A 21,249-nucleotide genomic window follows, 5' to 3' on the forward strand; every position below is an offset into this window, starting at 1 on the left:
CTTGTCATCCTTGATCTTTCTATGGTAAAAAATGAGCAGAGGGAAGGAAAAAAAGGCACAAATTCAATTTTCAAATAATCATTTGTAGGTCACCTTTAATAAATACACAAGAATTCCTGCTTGGAATTGAACTGCCTTTGCTCTGCTGCAACAGAATGCAAGGAGAGCAGGCCTTAAAGTTGTTTCACAGAGGAATACTGCACCCCTAGTGCATCACTGGAGCAATGCTGTGTAGCAGCTCTCTTTGAAATATGGTGTTAATGGAGGTTGTCTTCTAGGCAAGATGTTTAGGTATACACACTAAACAGCTCCCCTTATTGGGAGTATAATATTCCATAGCCTGTATTACAGCATGACTGTAGAAGCATCTGTGAAAATACTGAATCTGGGTTGAATGAACAAGTGCTCCTGTTTTTTCACCAACTTTCCTGCTAGGTCAATCTTATAGAATCTGATGAAAATTTCTTTCCCGACTATGTATTTCAGATATAATGTAGGACTTCTGATTTTTGGTTTTAACCAAATAAAATACTTCCCATACCAAAAAAAAAAAAAAAGAAGAAAAAAAGAAGAAGAAATTAATGTTTGTTCAATAAGCCCCAGAAAAAGCCCTGGAAATGGTTGTTTATATCTAAGGGCTTGTCTACACGGATCAGTAATGCGGACTATGGAGTCTGATTTCTAAAGTGCACTAATGTGTTGTGCATGAATTGTTCCATATAGACTTTGCTGGTGCACATTAAAGGTTCCCTGATGCACTTTAACATAGTGCTGTTTGAAACAGTATTATGTGAAAGTGCACTAGGGAACATTACAAAGAAATTACTCTTTATGGTATATGCAAAGAGAAAGCCCCCAAACCTTCTGATTTTTGGACATTTACATAAAACTCAAAAATTGCTAACAAATAACTGCCCAAAATGAAATTGATAAAACCCCAAAACAGAAGCCCTATATAATGCATCAAATCTACAAAATGTACAGACAGTTGTTCAGAAATATCTAAGATTAGGGACTGTATGTTTTTCTTTTTTTCTTTCAAACATGTTTACAAAACTCTAAAAAGTATATTAAGTTCATAAATATATTTTTAAAATTCCTGATTATTATGTCATGGACTTCCTTAATAGATTGCTGTTTGTAGCATCTATCAAATGGCAGAGTGAGGTATTGAAATATCTTTTTTATAAAATGAGGAAACAGACATTCATTAATTGATGACTCAGAACTGGAGGAATTTAGCAGTTGAGTCAAAAATAGGATTAGGTTTTAACCTCAGGACAGAATTACTTCCTGGGTAATGGTAATTGAATCTTATCTTTATATTTCCTTTAGTTATTTCTTGCATAATGTCTGAACTTGAATTTCTTAGTCAGGGAACAACCTCTTTGAAATCAGAGGGAGTTCTGCCTGAGTAAGGAGTGCAAATGTTACCCTTAATCCTTAAATAACTTAATTTATATAATTCTGTGCAGCAAGTGTGTGCTAATTAAAGGGCTGAGTGACTTATGCAATATGAAATTGATATGTGCAACTGGTATTACAAAAATATTATATCTGATTAGGGCCAAATCCTGCAGCCCTGGCTTAAGTGTGCCTTGCTCGGCAAAGGACTGTAGGATTTCATTCTTCAGGCCTCTGCATCATATTTGTTTACTCCATTAATAATTCTGTTGTAAGGTTTTACTGCATAGCACATACTTTTTCTTTTCTGGAAACATTTCTCCCTTTAGTTCCATGAATGATTTGTTTGTCATTAGCATACAGGTAAACATTTCAGGAAACATGAATTTCTGTATTATAAAGTGGCATTGAAATAACACATGCTCAATATAGAAGAAGATAATATTTCCTAAGAAAAATTATACAATTATACAATGGTTTGAATTTTTTCAGATATATTTTAATGTATTAAATAAAAATCTTGCTAGTATGCAAAATATAATCTTCTCTATAAATATATTGCATACTGGTTACCTGGCTTTTATATTTAATTCAAATACTTGGACAAAAATTTCATACTGTTAATAGTTTTTTGAGACCCATATTGCCTTTAATGTAAAAAAATAAAGTTAGTATATTAGTGGACTTAAAAAAAAGTTAGAAACCAGCTACATTGGGTTTAGTTGAATTATTTGCACATTTTATACTGTAAAAGCATAATCAGTGTACAGTAGTAGCCTGAGAAACTGATAAAATCCACATTTTCATACTGTATTTGCACATTTTTCTCATTAATGTAAAATATGAAACAATCAGTTTTTGCCAATGTAATATCTTATTAAAGTTTCTACATATTTTTTTATTAAACTGAAATTTAAAGGATTAATTCCTTTAAGAAGTGTTTTATATATGGAACATAGACTGTCAAGTGATACTGCTTCTTTCAATGGTTTCAAATGGTTTGATGTTAAATAGCATGTACATTAAAGTGCAATTCAGTAGTAAAAATACTACTTTTCAATTGCATACAGATTGCTGGTGTTTAGGGCCCACGCACTTAAACATGTAAGTAGATTACACTACTGTAAGGCATTTCTATCAATATCGGTAACTCATGGAATTAAAGTTACTTACATGTCTATGTGTTTGCAGGTTTGGGCCCTGAGTATTTGTGCACCTGATCTGCTGCCAAAAAAGTCTACAGACTTCAATGGGGGGACTCTTAACCTCACAGGATTGAGTCATAGACTTTTGCCTAACGATTTGCTATTGGAATGAAAAAAACAAAAACAACAACAACAAAAAACAATACATTTTCCCATATTGTAATAATTTTCTTTATAGAAGAATAAAGAACAGAGATCAAATAACGCTAACACATCAGCTTTACAGTGAGTTTACTGTACTAAATAATCCAAAGAATCTTTTTGAATTTACAATATTAAATATTTGGGAACAACATATATATATATATATATATATATATAGCTCTACATCTGTTTATATTTATATGTCTATTATTCATTATACAGCATCATGGATGTATGTGGTGTCTGTATATATTTATATGTGTATATACAAGGAACTCTGTACTATACAGCACATTAGATTTAAATTATACAGCAAGATGCCATGATTTATGTGGCAGAGTTTCACTGAATTCTATGACAATGTTCATTAATTAAAAATCATTAGATAACCTTCATTGTTACTGGTGTAATTAAAAAAAATAAGTCCCACCAAGTGGAAATACAAACAAAAGTCTATTAATTTGCATTATGGCAGAGGAATATCACGCCTGTAGGCCTTAGGAGAAGAGTCCTTTTGCATTGTAGAACCTGCTTGGGTGCGGTGAGGCATGCAATGACATAAGAGGTACCAGGAAATGAAGAATGTCTTGAGGAAGAACTCTGTGCATTTTAGGAAAGATTCATCAGGGAAAGGCAGCTTGTATACTGAGACACTGAAGACAGCATGAGGGTGCTCCTCTATCTCTGAACCTCTTCCTCTGCTTCCACCATCCCCCCTTACCTCATTCCCCCCCCCCCCCCCAACGTTTGATCCATTTCACCCGTATCCTCTCAGAAAAAGTCTGGTGTGAAAGGTAGCTCTCCTCTGCGGCTCTGGAGTAGCACAAGGACCTGAATGAAACCTGCTCCTTGGGAAAATATAGAGAAAAACAAAGCAAAGGGAGAGGGAAAGCAAAATGGCAGGCAGACAAGTGGAGGAGTTAAAGGATGATAAGAAAATGGCCATTTTGTGCATGTATATGGCAACCAATACCAGAAATTTCTGCTTATCAGCATTGTAAAGTATGTGTTTATTTTCAGGTCTATATAATCACACTAGACAAAGTGATCTCTGTATGTGTGTGTGAGAAAGAGAGAAAGACAGAGAGACTGAAGTAATATTAACATTTTCCCTCTATAAGTACAGGGCCAAATTTTGGTCTTAGTTTCGTGTATGCAACTCCATTGTTTTTGGAGGGCTTGCATGTGTGTAAATGAATGTATGGGTAAACTGCTTCAATGTGCTTGCTCTCCTTAAAATAAAAATGACTTTTTTTCTACGTTGGTTTTACCAATATAGTAACAAAAATAGTCACCACATCTTGCAACAAAACAGGTACACCAGTCTTCCCTTATGCATGTTCTATGTCTCTGTAATTTTACAAAAGCAATTGACACAATGATCTCCTGCAATTTTTTGTTTCATTTATTTATTTATTTATGATGCTCCTCTCAGTTTTGCATTGCTAAACGCCATTGACTTTCTTGCAATTAATCCTGATTTGGATCCGTGTAAGTTAGAGGAGACATTCACTGTAAGAATGCCACCATTTATAAATCTGCTTCTTGGTGTGAAATAGGTCAAATGTTCAGAATGCAGAAGGGATGGGCATGCACAAACAAAAGGGAACAGAGAATTAGAGAACACTGAAAAAGTGGAGGGTACAATGGATAAACTAAATCATAAGCCAAAAAATCGTAAATGTACATTTATAGATTTAGGCTAATCTAATTTATATATTGACACTTATTTGGCATATCAACTAAATTGATGGAGATTGGAATTTTTAAACTGTTTGGGACAAGAACTGTGTCGTCCTATGTCTTGCACTAGGGTGTGCTTAGCATAATAGAGCCTACATCCTGAATAGGAACTAGTGACTACAAATAATAATGACAAATAATTATAAGAGACATAATAATAATGTCATTGTGATTAGTATTTTCTTGTGGTTTAACAAGTTTCAAGTATTTCTTCAGTACTTAAACTTCCACAGACTTTCTTTCAACATCATATCACTGCCATCTGTGTGCTTGTTCTGAAAAAAGTCATTAATGTAGACAAAATGCAAGGGGAATCCAAAACTACATGTGCGTTAGAGTTTTGCAAATTTTGTTTCAAACCCAAATGTGGTAGTCAGGAGCTAGAACCATAGTGTAAGACTGATGCCTTTTTTATCACTTAACTAATATTTTATCATTTAACTAATGAACAATAGACATTTTTTCTAGTTAGATTAATACTATTAAAATATGCTAACATCCAGATAAATCCAGATCTTAAAACACATTTATTGCAATTTCTATGGCAGTATCACTTCACCTGATCAAGCTGACATAATTAGAGTTTATGTGATTAAAGTCCCCACAACTGAAGCTAGAGCACAGAACTGCAGCATGGTCCCATACCAACTGCAGCTGTTTCACCAGCCTATGACCTACAATAGTAACCTCTGCTTCCCCTTTCATTCTTTTCAAATGCTAATCCCATGGTTCCTCATCTAGCCCACACACATCACTGACCTCTGTACATAGGTCCTGGAACTAGGGGTGCCAGGGGTGCTGTCACCTGGATTGAAATAGTAATAAAAATCCAAATCCATGGTTTCTGCCTTCAGCAATTGCACTATAAAAATTGCTCCAGCAGCTGTATCACCCTATGTGTTTTCATTGTAGAGCCCCTTTTGCTGTGCACATGGATTGAAGGGCTAGGAGTGGTTTATATAGGGTGCAGTTGATTGCTTTGATCCTCCACGGTGAATGTCATTAACTTTTTAAGTAAATTGGATAACATTCCCTTTCTTCTCCTTCAATGTGCAGATTGGTAGTTGTCCATTTTAATGAGTGTCAATCTCTTAATGTGACCGGTTGATTGAAAAGACATTGATGGTAATCCTAATGGCACTTATATCAAAGAAACCTAGGGTGACCAGATAGCAAATATGAAAAATCGGGACAGGAGATGGAGGGTAATAGGCGCCTATATAAGAAAAAGACCCAAAAATCAGGCCTATCCCTATAAAATCGGGACATCTGGTCACCCTAAAGAAACCCCTTGGTGGTGGATAGGCCAGATGTTTAAAAAAATATATACTCAAGACTTTCGATAATTGTTTCAATATATAGGTCCTTCACAATCATAATGAAGGACTAACACATTCCTACTGGTGCTAATTTTTTTTTTTTTGTTATCTTTGGAAGACCAAGATTTAGAACCAACTGGGATCCAGAAGGAAAATTTAAACATATGAAGGCTGCTATAGAAACAGGCGTGGTAAGAATTTTGTGCTCACAATTTTGCTTGCACAATCACTTATGTACACAGCTCTGCACATGCTTATGTACTCATGCAAATGTATGAATCTGCATATGCAAAGAGCATTTGTATGTACAAAACTGCACACGGTTTGTGTATACAGGTTTTATCATTTGCCTGTGCAAGTGATTGTGTAAGAAAATTGCTCATGAGTCGTGAACTCAACTAAAAAGAAGGGTTTAAGTCACTTTGAAAATGTTGACCTTCAAATACTACAGGCTGATAATAATTTGCTGCCAAAATCTCTCTCATTAAAATGTTCTTGATGTTCACAGAATACCAAATCTTCAGCTTGCTGGAGCATTGGTAATATTTCTGTTGAAAATGTCCTTTCGACCTGACCCACACAAACATGTACACATCAGAGGGAATATTTATAGCATCATATTTCCAAACGTTTAAACATTGCTTGGGTTAGATGCATTTTACTCTATGGCTGATGGATTTTTTTTTCTTTCTTATTACTTTTTGCGCATTCTCTTCCACCTGACCTCTCACATCAGCACAGGAAATACTTTTTCCTCAATATTGATATTTGACAAGCAATTGACTTGAACTCACATAACTGTGAGATCCTTTCTATATTTCTCTAATTCAACCCCGCTCTGCTGTAAAACAGCATACAGAAGCTGTGATGTTTTTGAATATGGGATCTAAAATGTACTGAGTATATGCTCTACCTCCTTTTTATATTGTATGTTGTAGTTTGCTGTCCTGAAATCTACTTGTCATGAAATAGCAAGTTCATTGAAATAGCGTTAATCAAAATCGCCATATAGTCTGAGGTACCCGCACATCTTTTGTTAGGCAATAAATGAGAGCGATGATCTGGTTGAGACCACTATCATGGTGGACTGACGCTTATGTGGCTTTTTCTAAAAGTGCATGTAGGGTCAAATCCTGACCTCAGACAAACCTAAGCAAATCATATTGATGTCAATGAAGTAGTGTGGGTGGACCTTTTCTGTGTTTTAACAAATTTAGTTTTGTTTACATTATTTTTATACATTAATTTGATTACAAACTGTTATAAAAATAACTTACTCCCCAGTACTCCAGAAATGACTGATAAATGCAAAATGCTCTTTAGTATTACTTTTATTTTGGTCCATTCTGTTACCTTTATTCACTTTGAATAGAATCTTATACCTGCATTGATTTCAGATGGACTCCCAGAAAGTTATACACTACTCCATGCGTAACCCATATCTGGCCTTTAATACAAGAGACCACTTTCTTCTTAGTTTAAATCTTCATTATTTCATTATTGAAGCGCATGCTGAACAGAAATGACATCGCTCTGTGGTTACATTCTGGAATGAAAGTATCTCTTTCTTAATAAAACCTAAGCTTTAAACTAAGAAGATAACAAGCAGATGTCTTTTCAAAAAATTTGCATTGAGTTTCTGAAGATTCCACCATAGTATGTAAGCTTTGTCTAGGATTTTAATAAGGAGCTTGAATATATTTTTTAAAGTATGCACTTTGTATGGGTCCAAATCATTTACACACATACAGTAGAGGATATAGGGGATGCTGTTTTCCTTCTGTAGGTTTTGAAACCAACAAAGGAGCTGTGGAAGTTGCAATGGACCTTTCATTTAATGGCCATTAGGTTTTGGATATTATTTTGTTTAATGTAAGAAATCATAGACAATACAATCCAGGCAGTGGACACAGTCTCTGTCCTGGACAGCTCACACTGCATGTATCCTATTCTCCGAAGAAACAAAATATTAAGGAATGAACAGCAGTAATATGCAATTGATGCATGATATGAAATGATCTGTGAAACATTTTACTGTTGTACAGCATATGGCAAATGGATTCTCATGAATGGTTGAAATATCAGCTTCCGCTTGATATGATGAAGGGGGAAGAAAAAGACAGCTGATCCCTGCCCCCAACACAAATGAATACCAGTGGTATGCTGTCTCTGTCCCATATATATCATATCTTTGTTTAGATAAGTATCATTTTTAACTAATTCACTGACAAAGGGCTAGACACTGTTGTATGGAGAGTACAGTAGAACTCTGGGCTTGGCAGAAAATATTTTTCTGCTGAGTATTTGCTATGTTAGGAGTATATAGTCCATGAGTCAGTGGCATCTATATTTCTATCTCAACTATAGTGGACCATTCTTTTTTTTTTTTTTTTTTAAATGTGTATTGTGACCATAGAATATTTTTTTATGTGCTTTTACATCTTTCTTTATTAGAAGTTGTATTATCACACCATGTGCCCAACTTGCCAATGTCCTGCCCCGTCACAATGCTGTCCCTAAGAGACACTAGAAACTATCCCATTCAAAGTGTCTGTCAATAACACATTCCCTTGAATGTCTTGCTTGAGACATTTCCCTTCTTACCTTCATGTCTTTTTCTTATTACAGTACTGGGTGACCTGGGACACATGGAAAAGACATTTTCACCATGTTATTTCATTGATAGTTTTAACTGGGTTCTTAGATCATATTTCAGTATACTGTACTTTGCGATTTAAAGTATTTCCATATGTGACCCTACAAGCAGATTGTACTACTGTGCTATTTTGATCTAGAAAAATAAAAACTCCAACCAATGGCATTGGTATAGTTTTCAGCTCCTTAACAAAGGTATACATATGATATCTATCATTATCAGCAAACATATGTGCTTGCATCTGAAGAAGTGAGGTTCTTACCCACGAAAGCTTATGCTCCCAATACTTCTGTTAGTCTTAAAGGTGCCACAGGACCCTCTGTTGCTTTTTACAGATTCAGCCTAACACAGCTACCCCTCTGATATGTGCTATGAATCTTTCCGTTCCTTCCCTTAGATATGGCATGCATAGTTCGATACTATTTTCTCCTTACTATTCTATTTTGATCTTTGAAGCTTTTTTACTTTTTATAATGCTTCCTCTTGAGTTTTTTTCCTCCCACCATTGCAATATTATTGCTTTCATCAGATTTACTGAAGATTCAATTTATGCTCTGAATCTAATTGATTTAAGTCAGTGGGGGTCTTTTCATTGACTTCCATGAGTTTAGGTCAGGCCTTATTAAAACAATTGGTATGGATAATTTTCTCCTTCTCTTCTTTCTGTATGTACTGACTGTTGCACCAGACAGGTCACTAGATTTCAGTGGTTGGAGAGGTGATCTTTTACACATGCCTAGTTTGTAATTCTGTAAAATGCTCTGAGGTTTGTAAAAGGTGATACATAAATCATTAAATAATAATTTAATGTACTTCAATATACCAGAGATGTTGACAAGCTGAAGAGAGTTCAAAGAGCAACAAAAATGATTAAGGGTCTGGTGGGACTGATTTATGGAGAAAGAAAACAAAATCTAAATATGTATGGCTTAAGTAAATGGCAATTAAGGGACAAAGTATCTACTAGTATTGAAAAAGTGAAATCACTAAGGAGTGAGAGAAATATGTAATGTGTTACTATGGATTTTAACTAGGATAAATAAGATTAAATTAAGAAAAGAACTGACTAAGAATAAAGAAAAAAATATTGATGGTAACATCTCTTAAATTTTGGAATAATCGTCCAATGGAAGTTGCAGAAAACACATCATTTTAAAACTGGAACAGAAAAAGCATTGGAAAATGTATTCTAAGGATAATCCCTAATTGGCTGTGAATTGACTATATGGCCAATTTAATTAGGTCATTTCCACCTCTAACTTTTATGATCCTATGCCAAATTCTTACTCCAACCTTTATAGTCAGTGGGACTTTTGCCTATTTAAGACTCAAGCTGGAATAGGTTAACCTACACACAAGGGAGATGTGTGCAATAGAAACACGATAAGTAACTTTATTGAATAATTTTAGACCTAATTCACCTCTCAGACTTCTCTTATCTCTGAATTTTTCAGTGAGATAATACCAATATAAGTGAGGAGAATGTGGCTCTTATTATGAAATGCTTAGCCTCATCTATATATACATATGTTGCTTGATTGGCTTTCTTAATGTCAGCTACACTGACAGTTTTCACCCTTTATTTTGGTCCTGTTAATGTCAATCTGTTTTTCAATCAGCAGTCTCTTGGACAATAGTTTCTGAAGGTGCTCTGTTATACAATTAGTCAAATAATATTCATTGACTATTTTTTCCTCAGGTAATGCTGAGATCATTTTCAAATATATTATTTTTCGCAGTTCATAGGTGTGGGTAAATATTTCACACATATTAGTGAATATATTTGAATTGCAAGAATTTTTTTAAAATATAAAATACAATTGGATCCATCCAGACTTCCTTTGACTCCCTTTTGCCACTGGCTCTGGATTCCTCCCAAAACAATTGAATTTCTGGATAAAAAAGGGTAATTTTTACTGGACCCTATATCACTTCTCTCCAGGTCCCAGCATATAGTGTTTCTTGGGAAGGATGGTCAGATCAGGACTGCACTGTGGCAATCTCCAGCTGGATGATCGCTCCATAGGAATCTGAGGTTAATTCAGAGTAATCCTTGTGCTCTTTTAAATTATGCTAAGAACTATACCTTCCCCGGCTTCGCCCCATGATTGAGGAACCACAAAAAGCTCCTTTGCAGTAGCCCCTTACCCATTCATCTTTCTGCATCCAAGGGATATTGGGAGGAGCTGAGGTTTGAACTCCATATTTGTTAATAATTTTTTTCATTGTTTGCTTAGCTCTACTGTTTCATGAAACTATGGTCAATCATACAGGTAAAGAATAGTAATATTTTGTAATCTTTCACATGTTTAACTACTATCAATGTAAAATCCGTCACATTCTGGGTGGAAGTATGGTGTAGATTTGTGCATGGATCAAATAATTTTTGCCTTACTACTATAGCTTTTATGCACTGAAATATCACTACTAACTGTGGTATCTGAGAGCAACTTAGACTAGCCTGTCTACCATTGCTGTTGCTATACTGTATCCTTTACTTTCAAATTCACTGAGTCCTTATTTGTTTCATGCAAGTACATATTTCAGAAAAGTGGCTGCAAACATATTCTGTTTGTACCATAAATGACAATGTTCCACATGGCCCTTTGAAATAAATGTAAGTCAGAGAAACATTGATGGCTGAAACTTGCCATTCTGACCTCTCTACTTCCTGAATGGAAAAGAACAGAAAATACCTGATAACAGAGACTGCCAACTCTTCTTTGACAATGGGAATCCACCCTGCACTCTAAACATACAATACATCAATTAATAATAGAGAAATCATTGTTCAGCACCAGAGACAGTGCAAACTATCTGCCTAAATACCCTTTTTTGAAGCAAACTAAACAAGTCACTAACAAAAAAAGCCCCCAAATGTTCTGTAACACTACCTATTAGTTGTTAGCATTCTGGATTCTACACAGTCTTCAGCTCTGGGGAAGGTAGTGAATTTATTGTTCTGGTGCATGACCTTCTCTCAATTGACAAGTAATATACATCCTTACCTATTCTACTGGATCTATCTCTGGCATTTGATATTACAAGTCACCAAATATTTCAGTCCTGCTTCCAAAAAATTGTCACTGGTGAAGCAAGATGCCATGGAATGACTCAGGTCTTTCTTGTCCGACTGAACCCAGAGTGTTGTTATGGTCATTTGGCTTTATATAGGGCACTAAATTGATGGTAAGGGTACATAGAATTTAGTGTGTTCTCAGATTTCCCATCTATTACCATATCTGTTTTGTTTTAATAGATTTTACAAGAATGTCACTATTTCTTATTTCTCCAAGTGCCTGATGCTCCTCTCACACCAATGCAAATCAGAAGTAGCTCCACTGAAGTGTTACAGTGGTGCAAAACTTGTCTGAGTGAGAAGAGATAGGCTCCACCTGCCTTTATATTTTGCTATGAAGGAAAATTTAGCAAAGAAGCTCATTAGTTCAACAGATATGAGACTTGAATATCTTTCCTCATTTATCAATAGACCTACTTTCTTTTTAGTACTTTCTCCATATATACTTGTAGAAACACTTGTTCCTTTTTTTACTGAGGGCAGCCATCTTATTGGGAAAACTGTTTGTGTGGTAATAATATTGTGCTGGGTTTAAAATTAGTTACCTTTTTTTATCTTTTATTCTCTTTTTATGCATATTTACATTACACAATGAATAATGTTCTAATTTTCTTTTTCTGGGTGCGAAATCATTGTGTGTGTGAGCACCAGTTTTAATATCTTCCTGCCCTTAGGTAGAATGAATTGTGGTACTAATGTTTATTCTTGTTGTAAGGCAACTGAAAGAATTAATGTGTCACTGACTACATACATTTATATAAAGATGGTCCCATTCAACTTACTTAAAATTGTTCATGGATCCTTCATAAACACCTTTATGCAGAGCTGGAATCGTCTTCTATAAGTAGTATGTAGAAGACAGAGAAAACAATTTAGCAAAATTCACATACAATCTTGAATTATTTATTTAAATCAGTGAGAAAAAGAAAAATAAACTCCCTTTTGATATGCTTGTATATGCTTTAAACAACAGTCACTGGCTTGGCACACTAAATTTACAGCTTTTCTACATGGGGAATGTTGTATTAATTTAGCTGACCCACGGACTCAGAGGTGTTAACATGACCCTATCACTATCCAACATTAAACAGTGTTAAACAAGATTTGGGATTTGGTGTACAAAGACCTTATCCAGCTTAGTACCATGACAAACACACCATTAAAAATCCTTTTAAACCTTTTAATAAAGCTAGAGAAAAGAAGGAATAAAAGTTACAGCATTTGAAATGCAGCATCCCTTCTTCCTTTTCTCTTCAGATGTATAAAGGTGTTTTATTTTTATTTTTATTTTTTGGGGCGGGGGGCAGAGAGGCTTATTTGACAGTCTCTGTCTTTTTGTTGTTGTTGTTGTTGTTGAGAAAAGTGTCATTTTTCTTGAGAAAAGTGAAGAAATTAAGAAAGATGGGATGGAGCTGTCATTGTTTCTGTTGTTAAAGTCTGATATTGTTTCCAGGAAGACAAAACAGGACAAACAGATACAAGAGGGAAATGAAAAAAATAACAAAGAAATGCAACATCCATCACTGGTGTTGGCTGTCACTCTCAACCTTACTGCTAGAAAAACACCAGCACAGCACAGGGTCTTATCAGCCACTTCAAGACTTGCCAAACTTGTACCAGTGTCAAGCTGTTTAGGGCATTGCTTTTAGCTGCCTTTTTCTGATCACAGACTTACAGGAGTGTTGTAAAATATTCAGCCTTGGCTGACTAACCCAAAATCTTATTAAAAAAACAAACTGCCCAACCAACCAAAGGTAAAGGGGAAAAAATGACACACAGTTGGGAGGTGGGGGTGGGGAGCGTAACAAAGTATCACACCACAGGTGGTAGTTGGAATTTAGCCAGAGCCAGCAGAGGAGGCAAAACTATCTAAGTCCTGGTTGGTCTGTACTGGATATCTTTCAGATTTAGAGTGAAAAAAGCACAATAGTGTCACACTGCAGTCCAGAGAACTAGGAGACTGCAGGTTTGGCAGCCAGAATGGTGAAGCTCACTCCTTTCCCTTCTACTGGTTTTCAGTCAGCCGGCGTTGTGGTAGCCAACTTTTCCCTCAGAGTCTCTTTTGGGGTATCCCAAGAGGAAGTGAGAGGTAGAATACTCTATCCCCTCATTATTTTGTTCACCAATTAGGCCTAACTTCTGACACACCAATTTTGGTCCATTGATTTCCAGTCTCATGCTTTTCTTGTTTACCAGGTTTGATCTTAATACAGTCCTTAAATTATATCATTTAGCCATTTCATTTGGACTAACTCAGTCTTTGTGTCTCTTTTTTGTACCTTTCCCTATCAACACTTGTTATTATAGGTTACTGTGACATTTTATGAACTTTCACTTACTTTTCACAGTTGAGCTCACAATTAGGGTAAATTTATAGGCCCAATTATCACAACAGGACACTCAAGAAAATTAGTTTGAATTAACTAAAGGTGTGAATTTAAAGTGAATTTGTTAAACTGCGTTAAATCCCTGTGTGGCCAGTCATTCAGAATTAAAATGGCCTTAATATTTAGTTTAATTCACTTGGAATTAACCCCTTATTTTGGTCTGGGTAAAGACTCTCCTACCATCCAGGTCATTCCAGCTAAAAGCAGGAAGTTAAATCTTAGATCCAGCCTCTGAAGTGTGCTGGTGCCAACCTTGGTAAAAACATGCAACTTCAAGAATAGTGAGAAGGCATTGGCTATAGCACCCATTCTAACAGGCCATAGCAAAGCCATACCAAGTCAAACTAAAATGAGGAACATTATATGGAAAATATTTTTTAAAACCTCCACCCACAAAACTTGTTCAATATATTATTTAACATACAAAATGCAAATAATTCTGTGCAAAAATATCTAAGTAGTAGTCTTGTTAGGATATTAGGATGTGGTAACTGTAATAATATGAGGCAACTGTGACTTAATATTAGAGTAGGGGATTGGGGAGATTTAATGTGAAATATCTAGAATGCTGATATTCAGCATGTTAGATAAGATATTTAAATCACTTCAGATTGATGGGACAAAGAAAGAGAAATTGGCTTGAATAGCCCTCTTCCAACATAAAATATGTAAGAAGTAGCCCTAATGGAGGAAATTTCTGTGAGGATCCCCTTGAGGAGCTCCTGCTTTTTTCTTCCATACTGGATGGGGTTTCCCCAGTGAAAGGTCACATGGCCTTGTCCCCAGTGCTGGCAAATTCCAGAGATCCTCAGGAGATCAGGTCGATGTATACAGAGACTCTGTGACTTTGCACAAGATCTGATCTGTTACAGTCTCCTGGCTCCATGTCAGCATGGTTGTACTGAAGTAGTGATACTCAGGGTTTCCTCTGACTATAATTACCCCTATCCTGTATTATAATTTTTGACTGATTTCGGCAGGATCAGGGGAAGGATATTTCTAAATCCCTTATCCTGCCCACACATCCCTTTGCCCTATACACTCTCTGCCCTTTTCCCCAATGTGGACTTCCAAATGATGGATGGACCGCCAAAGGGTCCAATACCATGGAGTTGGTTAAGTCACAATTCTATATGGGCGGGAACAGCCCTAGGTGTTTTGCCAGTCAGGATGGAAGATGTTTTCACCTTCCTCCTTCCCACCTCCCTATCCCCAACAGAGTGGCAGAGAAAAAGCAAAAAGGCCATCCAATTAGTCAGGGGAAATTAAAAAAAAAAAAGGCTAAGTGGCTCAGTGGTACAGCTTTCCCTGAAAGCTGACACTCAGAGTGACTGCACTGATAGACTGCCCCTGGAACCTGCCCTGCATGTGCATGTATAAGAGGAGAGATCTGTGTGTGGAGCGTCTCATCTATGTATGAATCAAAGAGATGGGGGACAACGTAGACCACTGAAATTATTATTTCTAGGATGAATAATCTAGTCAGAGAAGAAACACATTTATCTTTTCAACCAATGTAATTTTTTTAAGTCTCTTTTGACTTGAGAGATTCCTAATCAGAGCTTCACACTTATGAAAAATAAATTTCAGCCTTTAACATAAAAGGTGGAGTTCCTCTTCAAATGTTCACTTAAATCATACTTATTTCGGATTTCATGCATTTTTGATTTCATGCATCATCTCCCATATTTTCTGTGGGAAATGATGCGTGAAATCAAAAACATGGTGTCTAAAGTACCAAGAAACTCAATATTATTTTCACTGAAAAAGTCTGAACCTGAAAGACTGAGCCTTTTATCAGCTCCTATACAACATTTATCAGCATTGTAGAGTCTGTTTGATTTACTAAAATTAAAATGAAGTACTCTATGAAAATGGCCATCATCTGGCCACATTAATTAATTAAATTAATTTGACTTACTATTGACTTTAAAGCTTAATCTTTCTTTATATCTCAGTCATACTCTTAATTTTAATGGCCTGATCCAAGCTCTCTGGAATCAATGAAAAAGCTTACATCAACTTCAGTGGGCTTTGGATCAGATTACATATTCATTTAGTGCTTGTGAAGTGCACTGAATTATTATTTGTATTGGAAACTGAAGTCCATTCTATGGCCAGAGAAGAACTGTGGCAACACCCTCCCATACTGCTGTGCCAATGTACCTCATCCTGTACTAAATGTACCTCTTCTTGCAATTCTATCTCCTTGCCTATTCAAACCCTGATGTCTTTGCTGAGGCTATCAACATGGGTACCAGTTGGCTATAGCTATACACCCTGGCTTGTATTTAAATTAATGATCTAAAGGTAAGACAATATAGATATCCAGACCCCGTTACCAATGCTTTGTTATTGCTGGTCTATTGTGAGGACTGTTTGGAGACTGCTGTTGAGTATGTTCATGGCTAAATGTGATGGATACACACAAAAAATTAGACAGTCATGAATATTTTAGATAGAACATTTTTCAAAATACATATATTTTCATGAACTGCTCACCTAGCCCTCCAGCTATGGCTACTACTGTGTAGACATATTTGCTGAATGACATGCAAATATTGCAAAATTCATCAAATAACTTATTTGATTACCATTATTTGGCCAGATCTATTCATAGAGTCACACTGACATCATAGAGTGGGGATGAGTACAGCAAGTTCTGCCTTTACTCAGTTGCTCTCACTCAGATTATCAGAAGTGATAGAACTTTATTGCATTGATAGTCCAAAATCTGTTGTTGGACTCCTCTGTAGCTCACATATCTGATCCTGTGGTAAGCTAGGAAAATACACTTGCATCAGTCTTTTGCCTCTCCCTTCCTGATATTGACAGAGACGTAAATGGCAGGGAAAAACCATTCTCCTCAGCCAAGAGCGAATAGTCAAGGGCTCGCAATGGTGGGTGAAATTCACCCATGTGACCATAGGTATTGCGGATCTTAATTAATATTGGCATCCCATTTAAGTCCTGGTTTGATGGTTTAAGTGTGACTTTTGGGCCTGGTACTGTCTCCATGCACAGGGTGAATTTCACCCAGTGGGAAGAGGCCACTGGGGATAATTTCTCTCACCTATTCGCTACAATATTCTTTTCTTCATGTTTTCATTTTACTAAGTAAATGAAGTAAAAATAAGTAAAAAACTCAGGCCACATTGGTATTGTTGACCCCATACTGTACCTGTTATCATGCAGTAAATTCACACCAACTCAGGGCCTTTCTGTATCAAGACTGAAGTAGAGAAGGGTGAGTAAAGGCAATAAGAAGTGTTCATGGAGAGTAACTATATATGGATGGTTCATTTATGCCAAATTCCTATCTTCCAGTCACCTTTGGACTGGAAGATAGGAGATTTTTGCACACAGAGCAATTTGTTATTACTTTGTTATGAGTATAGTAAGATAACCTTTTGTGTGTGTCAACCTCAGAAGGAGCCATGGTCTGCAATTTCTGGGGATTGTGTAACCGTCAGCCACAGAACTATGCTTTTTGAATGAATATTACTGAATCTACTATCCTGCAATAAGATCCCCAAGAATGAACCCTTGTACTTGGTGAAATTCCTCATGGATGCAAAGATCTGTTCATGTGACTCTAATTGCAGCTCCAAGGCCTTAACATTTGTATTTTGAGTGGGAAATATTTTTTTTTTGCATAATTTCTCTTGGAACCATAAAGATATTTTTTGACAAAGCAAAACCAAGCATTTCAGATATTTAGGTTGTTTTTAAGTTACATATAAAATTTGTCAGAATGGTTTTCTTCTTAAGATTAATTTAGTTCTCCTCTTTCATTTTAAAATGTGTAAAAATAGAATGCTGCAGTAGACATGACATTGCAATGTAACAACAATGTGGCATAATTGATAGGAAAGAGAATAATATTGTACAAAAATGTTGTTGGAAACCATTCCTGACATTTAAGAAAAGTATACCCATATTTAATATTTGCAGGCAAACTCTGAAATAGAAGCAGCAGCATATTTTTAGCTTTCAGGAAATATTTTGTTTACTATAACAGGATCTCAACTCCAGTGTTTTAGTGGCAGCTGGGAGGTTTGTAAAGCTTGAGCACTAATAGATACAGTTGCAAACATTTAGTCATGTTTTTCTCCCCCTCCCCTTTTAGGAAAAAAAAAAAGAAGAAGAAGAAGCCAAATTGCCTCTTAAGCCAGTTGAAAACATGAACGCTTACTGAGCGCCAGGTTTAAACAGTGCCCTCCATAGTTCATTAATTTCTAGTCTATAATACAGTCTAACATCTGGAGAGGATGAGGGCTGTTAGCACTTCCATGGTAATATATTATTTCTGAATAATAGGTTCTGGACAGTTAACTATTTATTAAGTATAACATATGAATGCAGTTAAATCATTTTATTATCACCTTGTTACCTCAGCTACATTGACAAGGTTATTGTGCTATTGCACAGAACATGTCAGTAACTGCATGTATTGCTTTGTAAAGCTACTTAAATACAGCTGGAGATTTCTGTAAATAATAGAAGAATATTTATCGTTTTTTCCAATGTGCTCAACATTGTAGCATATGAGTATGTCATAAACATTAATGGATTTGTCCTCAAAAAAAGGACAAGGAAAGTATTGTTATGCCCATTTTACAGATGCAGAACTGAGGAACCAAAGGTTACAGCTAGAATTTTCCTGGGCATCTAACTCCCTTAGATCACTTTCAAAATCCCAAACTAAGTCACTTGCAGTAGGTCAGAGAGGGAATCTGTGACAAAGCCAGTTAGACTTGATTCCTAGTGCAATGACTGAACCATCAGACAACATTTACTTCCCTTTAATGACTTTATAAGATCATTCTACATGGATGTTGTAATAATAATAAGATTTTCAGGACCTGAACTGAATACTTTATTAATGTTTAATTAAAGCCCCTTTAATTAAGGTTGTTATTACATCATTGTCATTAGATCAGAGAAAACAAATTCAGTATGATTCTATGGATTTTATTTAAGAGCATAATCAACTATAAATCTAACTAATTTACTATACTTCTTTTACATATCAAACAATATAAAAATCAGATTGAGTTTACAGTGGAAATTAAATTAATCAAATAAAAGATTTAACAATTGTATGAATTAAAATTGGTTAATTGACAAGAAACAATTTGAGACTGACAAGTGATCAGATCATTGCAAGAACATAATCAACAATCGAATCACAAAAATAATATAGCACCAATGATAAAATGGTTCACTTATTTTTTTTTCTCTATGCAGTATATACTTTTCCTTTTGGAAAGAATGGGTTAAATCTGGAATCTTTACATACTTCGGGATGGTCTATAGTGATCTATGGTAAGATTTGCTTTGAATTTTCATCCATTTATGTCCAGTAGTAACCTTGTACTATGGGCTTTTATGAATGCACTATTATTGCCCCTCCACACAAACACATTCACACATACACACACCTGAAAAGGCTAAGACAAGTTTTTCCTGGCAGGCATCCCTGTATAGGTATTCAGGTATTCTTTTAAAGAAACAAAAAGAAGAAAAATTACTCAGGAAAAGAGTCAAAAAGCTCTTTGACTTGTTTGGTTAGTGGAGCTTCAGAGTCAGTCAGGAACTCCAGTTTGGGGACTAAGACAATGTCTTATGGCTCAGGTATTGTCATGAGTAGTCCTCTGGTCAACTGTCTGATCATCGTCTCCACTTTTCTCAGGACCAACTCAGGGAAAATAGAAGTATCAGCCATCTGGTTGTTATCATGGTTACCTCAGGAGGAGTACATTGCTTCCTCATTTACCTGTTCTTTTAAGGTTGAGATTCAAGCTAGTAACATCCAGTAGGATCTCCCCAGCAATCTTCTAAGGAAATCAGGAGATCACAGGTTTTATGCCCCAACTGCATTTTCCAAGCCTGGTCAAATGAAATCAGTCTGACCTGGTCCACTCTTGGCTCCTCCTTCCTAGGAGACTGCTCTTTCTCATGTCCAAAAAACTATATGTTTATCCTAAGCAAGCAATAACAAGAGAATAACAGAGATAACGCCCCCAACATTGTCTCAACCTTATCTGAGTCAGCAGTCAGGGTTAATTATTTAACTTTTTTACTATTAGTCACAATTTAACATTAGACTATTAAGAAGTATTTCTTCACACAATGCACAGTCAACTTGTGGAATTCCTTGCCAGAGGATGTTGTGAAGGCCAAGACCATAATAGGGTTCAAAAAAGAACTAGATAAATTCATGGAGGATAGGTCCATCAATGTCCATTAGCCAGGATGTTTGCCAGAGTTGGGAATGAGCGACAGGGAATGGATTACTTGATGATTACCTGTTCTGTTCATTCTCTCTGGGGCACCTGGCACTGGCCACTGTCAGAAGACAGGATACTGGCTAGATGGACCTTTGGTCTGACCCAATAGGGCCATTCTTATGTTCTTATGTAGTGTAAGGACACTTTTCTGATAATAATTTATGCCCCATTGTGCTTTAAATTAGAAAAAAATGTCATTGTTCCTACTCATTAACATGTCTCATGCTCACACTTTCTCAAGATCTCATGACTACAGAAAGAAATTACAGAACTGCCACTCTGTCTGTGAAACTGTCGAATGGTGTGAAAGGTTATTTCACTCTATCAAAACTCATAGACAAGCTGCTTCAAAAACTACATTTTTAAATTCCATTAATATACATTTATTAAAAATACAGCAGATTAAATTCTGTACTTAATGTCTATATTACTATAGGCCTATATGTTCTACAGTGTGCTAAATGAGTCATTGATAATTCACTGTGGAATTTGCTGAAAGATCAGGGTAATCATTTCAATCTCAACACCATCTTGAAATTAATCTTCATTTCTTCTCTAGTTTAAATTGGATGTTATATTTTTTCCGATAAGCTTAAAAAAAGGTAAAAGTCATATTTATATATATATTTTTAAAAAAGCAACTTTTGTGGATATTTTTCTGAAATTCAAAGTTTAAACAAAAAAAAGTTACAAAATCAAAACTGGGAAAAAAAAGGTGATTAAATGACTGGTTTGTAAAATCCCTTTCCTGCAAATTGTATTTAAGACTCATTTCAGTCCTCAGATACAATAGCCCAACTTACATTGATATTAATGGGAATTTAGCCAGCTTCCTTGAAGGAAGAAGTAGGACCACTATTTGTAAAGCACTTTGCAATTTTTCTTGTTGGAAAATTACCTCATTGAATAAAATAGTGCCTTACTCCAAGAGGAGTCTTACTGAATGCAATGGGATCACTAGTGGAGTACAGTGCTAGTGGAGTGCAGTGGGTTCACTAGTGGAGTATGGGGATGAGAAT

The 21,249-nt window shown here is 35.8% G+C and overlaps 1 protein-coding gene across 3 annotated transcripts in view; it reads left to right on the forward strand.

Moving 5' to 3' along the window:
* The window catches only part of SLITRK5 (SLIT and NTRK like family member 5), a 97,541-nt gene that overhangs the window by 18,879 nt on the left and 57,413 nt on the right, over nt 1-21,249 (forward strand). For 2 of the 3 annotated variants that reach the window (XM_054011953.1, XM_054011962.1), the window contains one exon: nt 19,188-19,265. The exons of the other annotated variant lie outside the window; for it this stretch is intronic. The gene's annotated coding sequence lies outside the window, so the exon portion shown is untranslated. The remainder of the gene's footprint in view (nt 1-19,187; nt 19,266-21,249) is intronic. 3 annotated transcript variants of the gene reach the window in all.

Source organism: Malaclemys terrapin, chromosome 1 (assembly GCF_027887155.1).
Source record: "Malaclemys terrapin pileata isolate rMalTer1 chromosome 1, rMalTer1.hap1, whole genome shotgun sequence".
NCBI classification, from domain to species: domain Eukaryota; kingdom Metazoa; phylum Chordata; order Testudines; family Emydidae; genus Malaclemys; species Malaclemys terrapin.